The sequence below is a fragment of the Rutilus rutilus genome, assembly GCF_951802725.1.
Source record: "Rutilus rutilus genome assembly, chromosome: 23".
Classification (NCBI taxonomy): Eukaryota; Metazoa; Chordata; class Actinopteri; order Cypriniformes; family Leuciscidae; genus Rutilus; species Rutilus rutilus.
The window spans coordinates 8,869,210-8,883,006 of NC_140233.1; the positions used below are offsets into that span (position 1 = coordinate 8,869,210).

General features: G+C 38.0%; 1 protein-coding gene across 2 annotated transcripts in view; it reads right to left on the reverse strand.

Annotated features, from left to right (window-relative positions):
* Positions 1-13,797, reverse strand: part of furinb (furin (paired basic amino acid cleaving enzyme) b) — an 87,856-nt gene that overhangs the window by 38,751 nt on the left and 35,308 nt on the right. The gene's annotated exons all lie outside the window — the stretch shown is intronic.

Sequence of the window (13,797 nt, forward strand, 5' to 3'; positions counted from 1 at the left end):
AGATCCTGCACTATATAGTCAAGTGTCTCCTTCCTAAAATGACATTCATTTATCAAAACGCTTCCCTGCTGGGCTTCTGTTCCCCTGATGCTTCACTGCAGACGGCTCTCTCAGTTTCCTTTGCCATCTCCGTCTCTCTCTCTCACTTTATGTCCTCGTGATCAATAACATGACCTCTGCTGCCATCATCTACTTGTCTCGCTGAAACTACAGAGGTGTCCCCTGGGATCACACGAGGACAGAAATGCTTTCCGAGACCAGCAGGACTCAGTGTGAGCGTCTGAAGTGCTAAATTGGGTAGGGTCTTGCCCGGTGTTCTGGAACCTCTCAGAAAAGAAAAATCACTGATCTCATTAATATCTCAGCTGTTTATCCTGCAGTGAGAACAAAGCAAATAGAGATTTTTGCTAAACTGTCTCTTGAAAAGATCTCAACAATGTCACAAACTGTGCCAGCATTTGCCTGCAATCTAAAGTCAGTAATTTCAATAATAATAAAATTCTCATTAAGCAAATTATGTGAGCTTTGATATAAATTTTTATGTTATAGCTCTATACTTCTACTTTATGTCAACTAGTGTGAGCTGCTGAATGTACAGCGCCACGGCAAAACAAATTATATTTTATCTGAGTAATGAGTTTGCAGACTGATTTGAATGTGATGAGATAAACAGATCGGGGCACCACGAAAATAATACAAAAACACATGCAATCTTCAGAATGCAAACACAAACATACAGCATAGCCAGTGTAGTCCAATTCAGGAACAAATGACCCTTATGAACCAGTTCCTTCAATAAAATCCTTCAAAAACATTCACAAAGTTTAAGTTTGGATTGAATCTACTGACAATTTGCCCCCTGAATTCTTCAGGGTGGTAACAGAATTAGTAATTAAATATAAAAATAAATATTAAATAAACATATAATGACTTAAAAATGTGTAGTATGTAGTTAGTATCTCAAACAATTTTAAAAGTTATGACTCCTCAAGTAATTGTATGATAAACATCCTTGCTAAAGTTACATAACAGCTCCATTAAGGCCGTGTGTCCACCAAAGTTTTTAGCCGGCTGAAAACGCGAGGCGCTCTGCTGAAAACGTCGAGCTATGGGCACTCGAGAGCGTTTTGGCAGTGCAGCATTTTTTTCAGTTGAGAGGCTTTGCTTGTTATGATACGGAATATCCGCGAAAGTGTTACTAGTATCTAATTTCACACATATTTTGTTTCTGTGTTGATTCTATATTAAAATGTCGATACAATGTAACGTATTTTCTCTGGCTTTTGTTTTCAATTATTTTGTTCCGTTATAATGCTTGTTGTTGTCATCTGTTGACGTTGTACAAGTAGAATGTGGCGGTTGGTCGGCGTGGTATTTGTCCCGCCCCTCCTCCACTGTGATTGGACAGTTGTGTAAAAAGTGACAGTGATGAGCGCTGCGTTTTACCCAAAGTAGAACATTCTTCAACTCTCGGCGACCTGTAAAAAATGGTGAGCGCTCAGCGCTTCAGCGTAAAAAAACCGTTCAGCGCCTCATAGCGTTTTAAAAACGCGGCGCTCCCATTGAAAACAATTTTTAAAAATACGCCAGTCGCGTGAAAAAAAAACGCTTTGGTGGACACACGGCCTAAGCCTCCTGGGCTATAAAAGAGTAACCTGTAAACAATAAAGTTTTCTCTGATCTGCCTCATTGTGGCGGACTGAGTCTGCAGGACTCCTGTAGCATGTTGTTAACTAGGATGGATGAGGTCTAACGCTCTGGAGGCTGAGATCAGCTTCTAGCTTTTACAGCTCAAATCACAATGCATGTGCTGTCAGATGTGTCACACAATTCACTAGGGCTGGGACTGAAAAAAAAAAAAAAAAAAATCGATTCACCTAGGTATCGCGATTTTTTTCCCCAACGATTTTAAAATCGATTTTTTTATTACAGAATGGATATTAATTCAAATTAAATTGCTTTATTTTTGTCCTTGCTTGTAGATGAGGTTGACAGAAGTTAGCCACTTTCGTTTCAACAGAGGATGAAATGTGTCGTTATCTATGAGTGTTGAGTGACGTAATATAAGTGGATGCGTGACGCGAGACTGAAAGCACTGAAAAGCCCTCGTACTATGCTGAGAGAGATAAAACAATAGAGCTGCACGATTCATCTTTAAAAGACTGTGATCTCGATTCAAACACCCACGCGATCTTTCGATTCGTCTGTCTATTAAACCTTTGACAAAATCCTATCGCAACATTCAAATCTGTGTTGGCGCTGCCGCTGACCTGGAGAGAGTAGTCATGAAACAGCTTCACAGTCTTTTCAACCTCATAGTATCATTATTTCTGTGATACAAGATGTTTAAAGTTCAAATATGAACACTGATGTCTACGATAGCGATAAGAATAGAGTAAATCAACTTTTGATAGAAACTTGGCGCTTAACTCATTTATCGATTGCATTGTTTCAAGTGACTGTTAAAAAATGTATTTGTTATTGAATCATTTATTAAAGAGGATGTAGTACTGTATGATGCTTCTGAAATAAGTCAGAAAGATGTGATGAATTGTTTTTGTAAATATGACTCATCTTAAACATCATGTACAGTCTGTATAAGTGTATGATTTATCTTTTCCCCATGGTCTAGTGTTAAAAAAACAAAACAAAACATTCACAATAAATTGCAATATCGAAATCACAATACTTGTAGAATCACAATTCTTACAAAAAAAAAATAAAATAAAAATATCGCAATACATATCATATCGGCCCCCAAGTATCGTGATAGTATCGAATCGGGAGATACGTGTATCGTCCCAGCCCTACAATTCACACAACACTCTACCTCTTTTCACCTCTTGTGATTTATAATTTATCAAATCACAGTTATTCTCTCTAACACCTATAATACGATTTTAATACTACTTCTGTGTGTATAAGTGTGTTTGTGAGCACATTCTAGCATGTTTGTGTGTGAGAGAGAAAAGGAGACAGGGAAGGAAAAAGATTGAAGCAAAAACAGAGATGGAGAGAAACCTGGATAACATTTAACTTTGATCTACAGAAGAAGTTAAAGTGAACATCATTACTCTCTTTGGCCTGATGTGCAAGTATATAATTCATAAACTCACAGAGCAGAGATCTGAAAGATTCACTGCTTTTAGCTCACTGCTCTCAGAGCCAATTCCTCTGGACATGACACATATGGAGAAACTGTGCCTTTATTAGACCTAAAGATGGTGAGGTCACTTTTACTGGCAGCCTGCTAGCACAGCACACCAAGGAGGAGGAGTTATTGGACTACAAAAGGAAGGTTCACACATAGAAACGTCTGTGAAGTGAGGCATACATGTGCTTTACTGCTGTAATTATTGCATCCTGTAAAAATAATGTAAGGGTCATATTCCACACTTTTGAACCAGTTTTTGTTAGTCAACTTTTCTGGTTCTTTCATGGCCATTTTCCACACTCTCTCTAATCTTCGGACCTAAACAGGATGTTTAAGGAAATACTATTTAAAAAAAATACTGTTTTTCATATGAGCTAAATCTTTAATTTAGACTATCGAATGCAGCTTATTTTGGTCAAGAGCTACTTGTACATGGAGAGAACATTCTAGTAATTTAAAGGGTCAAACACAATTACTTTTGCTTATGTGTCATTTTGGGTGGGTTTATATGAAATAGATGAAAACACAGAGAAAATGAGAAAATAAATAAATCATCTTGAGAAAAGGTCATCCCGAGAAAATAAATAAATTTCAAATAATGGCTGTCATATCCCTCTCATCCCATGAACGGTTGTACAGACAACAATGAAAGGAAAACATAAAGAGCAGGAATGAATGTAGACTTTTGTACGAGTTTTTTAGACAAAGAAAAATTGTAAAATACAGTGTCGATCGTGGTTGTGTTTGCTCAGTACTACTTGCATCAAACAAAATATTTGATGCTTCCAACCTGACAAACTTAGTTTTTCCCCCAGAAATTATACTACATCAGCAACGTACCTTTTAAACACCCCTACTATCAGAAGCAGAATCAAATAGTTGCACCACTTTCAAATTAATCATTATGATCACAACTTGCAATAATTGTGTTAATTAGATCATTGGTTATGCCTGATTTAAATAATCTAACTGCATGATTTGTATTATCTTAGAACTGTACAATTTTGACATATAGTCACGTCTAGGGCTGTCCAAAAATATCGCTACAGCTAACTATTGCAATATTTTTTTCCACAATAGTGTATCGATATTCCAACCTCAAGTATCGATACTTTTTTTTTTTAATCATGTTTTAAACAGATTTAAAATCCCTCTGTATCAAACGACCTCCTCAGTTCCTGTAGATCGCCGACTCGCTGTCTTAAACGCTAACAGTTGCCCGTCATTTACATTCATACGGCCAATGTCTCAGAAGTAAGAGCAATGGCGGAAAATATAAGAGCACCTCCAGCTTGCAGAGCCGACGTATTGGTGCACTTTGTTTTTAAAATAAGTCAGGGAGTAATGAATTAGATTAAACAAATGCTATCTGTAAGCTTTGCCAAGCTACACAAAAATATTCAGAAAACCAACTTGCATTATCACTTACGACACCACACAGATTAAATGGTGGCACTTCAACCACAGCCGAAACCTGTTGATTCAAGGCAAACTACTGGATAATAACACCAACAAGATTCCGTCTACCTCAGCTCGTGCAAAGAACATAATGGTGCATTGCATTTGTAAGGATTTGTAGTCATATCGTGTTGTTGAAAACCCCGGCTTAAGGCATATGGTGAACACTATGGATGCGCGCTGTGATCCCCACTCGGACTCGCAGATGAGTTTTCAAAATATCAAATATCAAAAAAAAAAATTGCTTACAGCATAGTAGGGCATAAGTGTAACGCTGCAGGTTGAAGCAGGGAAGGATGCAGGATCTACTTGCAGCAGCTTTTATTTAAACAAACTCTAACAATCATAAACTGGATAACAAGAACAGAACAACCAAACACAACGCAACAACGACAGACAAGGAACAGACTGAAACACAGGGCTTAAATACACAGAACAGATCAGGGAAACGAGACACAGCTGGGACAAATCAACTCATAATGACTAATCAACAAGAAAAACTACAAAGGACTACAAAACATGGCACAGAACAGGAAATAACATAAGTCCACACAAGACAGGGATCATGACAATAAGTCACCTTTATTTATTATCCCGCCCATCCGTAAACCCCCAACTGGACCTCTAGGTTGAAAAATCGTCAATGCAAGTGAATGTGAGAAAATAATGTTTGAATTGTGCCATGAATGTGAACATATGTTGTCTGTGAATTTTGTATATAATTTTTCATGTTACGAGTTTGACAGTATATTGTATGATTCTTTGGCAAGCAGTTGTGGAAAAGACATAACGAGAAAGACTACATGTCGCCTATGTGACGTCACCCCATAACACATTTTCCCTCCACTTGTCAAATCACGGTGCTAATGCTGCGATAATCTATGGAGACAGATCGAGATGCCTGTGTGTTTTGTACCCAAATGTCACCATTCAAACCAAATGGGCTGTTCTTTCTTCAGATTCCCGCGTCGAAAGCAGCGAAGAGTTGTAGTCCACAAAGTGCTCTCACACAAAGTCTAACCGTATCAAACTTCTACCCGCTAAATTGTAGCATTCTTCACACAAAAAATTATATTAAAAAAATTCACAGACAACATATGTTCACATTCATGGCAAAATTCAAACGGGACCAGAAAATAATTATTTTCTCACATTCACTTGCATTGACGATTTTTCAACCTAGAGGTCCAGTGGGGTTAGCGGAAGGGGCGGGACTTACCAGCTCTATAGTCTAGCGCTTTTTACAAAACAGAGACACAAAACAGCAGCTCTGGAGAAAACAGTGATTTCATCGATCAGCTCAGTTCAGTTCTCATATAAAGGTGTCAATGCAGGCAGAGCAATAATGTTGTTAAATATAAAGCATAGGCTTACTGACTACACAATATGCACTTCATACATTTCAGTGTGTTCACTGTTCAGTGACACTGTGCAATGCAAATAGCTTTGCTAATAAATTGGAGTGGAAGTTATTATTATTTTGCTGAGTTATCAATATAATGTGATGCACATACCAGAATACCTCAGCAAGTTGTATTTTCACCTCTATTATTTAAAAAAAAAAAGTAAGTATTGCAATCTATCGCAATATATTGTGATGTATCGTATCGTATCGTGACACATCTATCGTGACCCCCCCATGCCAATATCCAGCCCGTCACCTCTGATAGCAGATTACTCTAAATGGTAAATGTAGAAACATGCATTTTTTTGGTAAAGCTGCTTTGAAAAGACATGCATTTTGAAAGGTGCTATACAAATAAGTGAGAACTTTGCACCCTCAAGCAATCTTTTATTATTATAAGAATAATAATTTTTCTATCACCTGCTTAAAATTGATTTTCAAGGGCGCAGTGCTCATTTCCAGTCTCATGTTTAGAAAGTCATGAGATATTTTTATTGAATTAGGCCTCTGATGTAACCAGCAATACCAAACAGAACGCCAAATCTCATCTGAAAAACATGTGACAGCTATTGATCATGTTACTCACTGCCATCAATGGTACAGTTGCATAATTGGTTTACATAATACCACAAATCAATAAAAATCTATTTTTCATAATTGCAATCGCAGTAAGTGGTAATGAATGGATTCATGCTGGATGCAGGGACGTGTGGGGAAAAAAACTATTCTGGGAAATCATCTTAACAGCCTTTGCTGCCCCACTTGGCTCCAAAGTAAGCGATGGAGCCACTGACATTGAGCTCCTGATGTTCTATAGCTAAATTCAATTCGGAGAAGACAGAACACCTTACGAATACAGAACTGAAGCAGAAATGGCCTTCGATCAATAGGAATCTTATCAAGCATCCTTTTCAAATCCCATTTTTTGGGAGAATGAATGGAGTCAAGGCCCAGGTGAGGGACAGAGAAGGATATTGGCAGTTTATCCGTGGTTTCTGTTCTTTGGATTCTGATGGATTCTGATTCAGACTAAACCGGGCCTGCCTGTATAACTCGCTCTTCCTCTTCTTCTTCTGAATCAGTTTCTGGTTCAAACATATATGACTAAAATAAACCAATATCTGTGTCTGTATTTGTGAAATAACTGTAGCGAGCACATCCACAACTTTTAATACCACGATGATGCCCTTTGATTGACATTGAATGATGATGTTTAATAAGGATTGTGTTTGATTAACCGAGAAGTGTGCGTGTTTGTGTGTGACAAATCCAGAAAGACTGCAGCAGCAAATTCAAGAGGATCCATATAGTTGAATCATAAGTTTTAAACCTCCCAGAGGGCTGAAGAATATGTTCAACTAAATTAGTATACGCCGCATATTTCCTCAGGTCGATGATGCATAGGATATGAATCTGCTGGCAGTGTTTCATACGTTTTTCGCCTTAAAAATTAAACACTCTTTTACACACATTCAGATCTAAGAGTTGCTTTACAGTGGCTGACAGGGGTGATGGAGCAGTATTTCTGTCCTACCTCCGCAGTCACGAAGGATAACATTAATCTAACTGTGATGAGAGACCTTTTTCAACCATGGAGGTTTTCTTTGATAATATTACATTTTTTTAGAATAAAATGAAGGAAGAAGGAAGGGCAGAAATAGAGAGGGAGTGGAGTGCAATGAAAGCACATACTGTAAGTGTGTGATATCTAGTAGAGGTCTTCATGGAGAACCCGAGACCCGAGGACCTTGGAATGGAAATATTTTAAATGGTCAGCCGGGTCCGGGTCGGGTCCCAATCTATTACTTCGGGTCCCGGGTATGTTTAACATTGTGTGTAATACCTGAGTCGATCGGAGAAAACCCGGCCGTAATCAGAGTCAGTAAGCGCTGTGAGTGTGTTTTGTAAGCCGGGAAATAAGGTGAAAAAAAACACGGCGACCGCAGCCGTCAGAGGCAGTGCGGACTGAGTTAATGCGAGGTCACGTGATCATGAGTTTTCCTGTTCCTATTGTGTGCAACAGTAGATGCAAACAAACTACTCTGTGGTGTACTACTGCATATTTTTGCGCGACATACAACAACTCAAAAATGAAAAGCTAAACATGTCACACATCTTTGGAAAGCTGAGACTCTTGTGATTCGAATCAGTGAATCAGACTTCACTGTTGGCACAGAATATTTTCATTCACTACAAAGAACAGTTTCATAATAGTTAGGCTATTCGGTCAGGAATCGAACCAGATTGCTCACATTGTACCTTTTTGATTCCCTAAAAATAATGAGTTGGAATCATGCTCAATGTAAGAATTTGATTTGTGACCTTGAAATAAAATACAATCTGTTTACAAGTTTATTCTATGTCAGGTGAAGTTTATTCTATGTCAGGTGAAACAAAAAAAGAAGATATTTTGAAGAATGTTCAGCTGTTTTTGCCCATACAATGGACACCACTATATAGATATATATATATATGTACAGAGACATAAAAAAAAATAAAAAAAAAATAAAACATTGATCATTTACAGGTTTAAATTAGATCTTCAATGTGGTTTCAAGCTTTTGGACCACACTGCATGATGTTATAGACCAAATCAATAATTTAAAAACACAGTGCTAAAGCCCAAAAGCTTGCTTATATAATATTCCTCAGTCAAGGCCAACAGATCAGTTCAACAGAAGTCATATTAGAAGACTCGCAATATCAAAAAACCTTTTGCACAGCCACAGTAATAACACGCCATTTATTTCTCTCTCTCTCTCACTCACGCAGAATCTAAACCTTACTTTTCTTTTCAACAGTCCATACCCTTTTTCTGTTTCTGCAGTCATGTTGTTTCTATTCTGTTCCCCTGAAAGACACACGCACACACACTCGCTCCAGTCTATATCCCCACAGACTGTGAGTCAACACGTACGCCGCACATTCGCTCCTTCTCCAGCAGTCTATTTTCTTCTCTTTCCTCCACCTCTCTTTCTCTACCCAAATCTCACTCGTCTCCGTGTTGAAGAAATCAAATCATCAGGTGTGCCGTGTGACAACGGCAAAATTCTCATTTGATAATGACTTTCCTGTGAGTAAAAAAAGAAAAGAAGATTTGAGGCTATCCTAAAAAGTCACGGTGGCTTTAACCCTCACCTGACCACAGATCAGATGACTGGTGTTGGCGATCGTTATCGAGATGAAATTCCATTTCACCTAATCATCACTGTCATTTTACGCAATCAGTACAGCAGCCGGGATTGATTGGTTATCCATTACAGAGACACCCCAAGATCCTCAATGTCATTGTGCACACAACGTGAACGCACGTCAGTTTGAGAACAAATGGATGGGAATTTCATATGGGCTAAAATTGGATGCAAATCAGTCAACGATGAAAATCCATGACTGGAGAGTTAATTTACGTCAACGAAAGCATGTTTGAATTATTCAGACTATAACATTTTATAGCTCCAAGAGAGAAAACATTCTTATACCTCAAGGGCAACCAGGCAGTCCAAGGTCACAAGAAACACCTCACAATCAAAAGGCAAATGACTGTCTGAAGCCAAAAAGAGAGAGGCAGACAGAATGATACAGTCACAAAGTCAGACTGCTGCCGAGAGGAAAGGGGTCATTACCTGGGAAACGGAGACAGAACTAATGACACGAGAAAGGCATTCCAAGTTTGGAGCGCACACACACACACAGACACCTAACCAAAAACACATGTACACACAGACACACGGACAAAACGAGAGATCATTAGCACTCTGCTCAGCTCCACTCAGATGTGAGGGAGTTTCAGATGCGCACAAACACACACACACACACACACACACACACACAGACAGACAGACACACACATACACACGTTAATCTCTCAATGTATTATTCATAAGAAGTCGTTATTACTGTCATTAAAATCTGCCTTTGATTCATTGAAATGATCAGTGGGAACTGTGAGATCTTCACTGTCTTCTAGACCCCTACTGAAAGGGTGACTGAACTAATCTGGTAAAACAACTCATTATACACCATCAGGGGTTTCCACGTGATAGGACAATCACACGGCATCGCTCCAAGCTAACGGTTCATCAGAGCTTGTGTTTATCAACAGGTTTCGGTTTCTGAAAAACATCAAGGACACCAAGTTGAAGGACATTTCAATGAATAAAGGTACAAAAACCTTTCACACGAGCACACTGATTTAGTGGTGGACTGATTTAGTTTTTTTTATGGCCGATGCCGATATCAACATTTCTATCTAGCAACAGATTAGACAAAATAGTTAAACAGAGACCATAACTAATGAAGACACTGTGTTCTCAGCGCCGTCAAAATAAAAGTCCTGCTCCCAACACATCGGCCAAACAGAAAAGCTGATGCCGATATTTAATAAATACCAAATCGACCACTACACTGATTTATGTAGACTACCGTTTAAAAGTTTTGGGGTCTGTGATTTTTTTCTAAAGAAATGAATACTTAAATTCAGCAAGGATGCATTAAAGGTGCAATAGGTGATTCTCCAAAGAATATTTTTTTTAATAATGCTGGTCGAAAATCTCTTCATATCCTGATAGCAATCACTACGTTACGCAGTCTAAATGTATTTTTATAAATATAGCCTATATCATCTGAGGAAGGCGTAAGACCATTCAATTATTTAATTCGGTCCGAATGGCGATTTGCAGGGAGGTTGGGATCGTATGCTTTCAATGCTAGCAGGCTAAAGTTAGCATTTACCAGATCACCTACTGCACTTTTAAATTGAACAGAAGTGACAGTAAAGATATTTATAATGTCTTCTATTTCAATAAAGTTGGCTATTCAATTTAAAATAAATGCTGTTCTTTTGAACCTTCTATTCTTTTTAACACGGATAATTATCAGTGAATCAGTAAATCAGAAAATCAGCATATTAGAATGATTTCTGAAGGATCATGTGACACTGAAGACTGGAGTAATGGTTTCTAAAAAACCCCCAAAAATCAGCTTTGCCATCACATCACAGGAATAAAATACATTTAAAGAAAACTGATATTTTAAGGCGAGACACTACAGGTGAATAGGGTAAAAATGTTAACTAGCAGATATCACCATGAAACTTTCCCAGTTGATAGCAAATCCCTCTGTAAACGTCTTCATAATATAACTAGGTACAAGACTGGAAAGTTTGGTGTATATATGTGCTACTGAAGTGGAGATTGCGGACTTGGAGTATGAGAGAAAAGTCATTTTGAGAAAACGGGCTTTAAAGATTTATCATCAGCCAATGAGATTGCGCATTCAGCCCTTTTACTTTCACGATTGGTTGCTGATAAAAAGGAAATGACCATATTTGGATCCGACAGGATTGTACAGGAGAGAGAGAGCTTTCCAGCGGTGCATGTGATGACAGGGAGCAGACAGCGATCGCGGAGCAGCATGTTGATTAAGAACGCCAACTTTTGTTGAATTTATGAGAAATCTACAGACACAAACAGACAAAGTGTAGTAAAATAAATACCTAAATGTGTATTTCGGACTTTTTTTCACCACAAGTCTGAAAAAGACATGTTATTGAAGACAAATATCCAAAAATCTCAAAATTGACCAGTAAAAAAAACACAATGTTTTCGCCTGCCGTGTCTCGCCTTAAATTGAAATAATATTTCACAATAATTGCAGCCTTGGTGAGCATAAGAGACATCTTAAAAACCTTACTGACCACACAATTTGAATAGCAGTGAAGAAAAACATAATAAATGTCAAATTCACTTATTTATTTTAATTAACTTTTTGTTTATCTATTGTATTCTTTATTTCATTTATTTAGCATTTGTACACTATTTTAGTGTTTTTTGTACGCCTTTTTGTGAAGGAAGCTCTCTACATTAGTAAAGACATAAAAAGGTCTTATTAAAAAGGCGCAGGGAAGACATTTTTCATCTAAAAGCAGAGCACAGAAAAGGCAATCAAACATTCCACAAGCATTGTACACAGGAATAGCCTGCACAACAGAACCATGCTGATCTATTGATCTGACCTATAGTGGAATCTGGCATCTGCTAATCACTCCTGTTTGCAACAGCATTTTCATACTGATCTAGGTGCTGCTTTCAGTCCTCAAATCCAGTTGTAAGCCAGTGTAAGGCAGATGACAACCAGCACTAAAGGGATATCGTCGCTCCCTTGAGCAGGTCAGAGTTGCAGTGAAGAGGTGAGAGAATGCTGCTAAGCTCTCCTGAATGAATCAGTCTTCTTTTTTCATTTCATGAAGCAATTGCTTCCAGCTTTCTCTCTTCCTCTCACACACCACTGAGGCTGACAGACAGAGATTTACACCGTTCTGATGGTGACTAATGAGGCTTGTTTTGCTTTAGTGCTTTACAGCCACATTCAGTCTAAACCAATGGTTCTCAAGCTTCTCCGGCCAAGTACCTAGTCACAATAAAGCTCCCTCTAATTTTCATAATTATGTGAGCAAATTAATAATCAGCACTGAGCACACTGACATCAATGCACATTTGAGAGCAAGCTTAAAAACCGAGCAATACAAGGCCATACTTTGATTAATATAAATATAAGGGCTGCACGATGTATCGTTTTAGCATCGATATCGCGATGTGCGCATCCACGATAGTCACATCGCAGGATGTGCGATGTTAAGGATAGTTATCGTAGTTGATCCGTGATTCATGATCCATACGGTAACGCTTGTGATTCGCGGATTAATTGCAAAGTTTAACCATCATAGAGTTAAAGTTTATCATTTAATATAATCATAGATATCATTTTGTCCCAATATTGCACACCCCTATTTATAAGTGAAACCATTACACAAGTGATTTGTTAGAAAACAATGATTCATTCAGGAACAAAACAAGTACCTGTCATTATGAGTCAGTCAATGAATCATTCACTAAAGCCATTTTTTCGAACACTTCAAAACAAATCAAACAAGTGGTTTGTACCCAAGTATTCCAGGGCTTTTCCTGCATTGAAAATATTTTGGCGGCCGCCAAAACGAATATTTGTCCAGCCAAAGATTTATTTGATAATTTAATGTGATAATTTAATGAGATACCTGCTGTTCTCTAGTACTGATACGTGCTGACAGTCGGCTACTTGGAAACGCTCCCGTGAGTGTTTGTGACAGCACTCTGTGAAGACCATCAAAAGTTTTTATTTACAACAGTTGAGCAATGTAGCAAATCACAGACATATCTGTTGAGCGTGTGAATGCAATGGCCAATCAGAGGCGTTTAAGTTAGTCAGAATCTGCTCAAAACGGTGGAGTTTTTATTCATCGCAAGTTCTGCACACTCGTGAATCCTTTCATTAACCAACAAATCACGATGTCAATAAGATTTATTGCACAGCTTCATTAATTATAATGGGAGTTTTCACAAGAGTGCAACTTTGTGTACCTTGCGATGCAATTGACAGATTCAGTGATCTTTGCTCGCTTTCTGTATATTATATATATTTTTCATGCTGCAAACGACATATTGCAAAGTTTCTGGTTTGACAACTGAATTTAAACGCAATTGAATCCGATTGACTGTAGGTATGTTTCCACCCAAAGTTGCGAATTTAACTTTTGTGCAAAATTGGAATATCTGATAAAACAAACACCATTTCCATCCAGTGAGCCGAAGAGAACAAAATCATCACTTCCTGATAAATTGGCGCTAAATATCACTAAGAAAAATGGAAGTTGCTGCAGTAGGAGAAATTTTCGTATATAACAAATAGGGATGGGACGATTACCGGTTTCACTATAAACCACGATAAAATGTACTGACGGGTA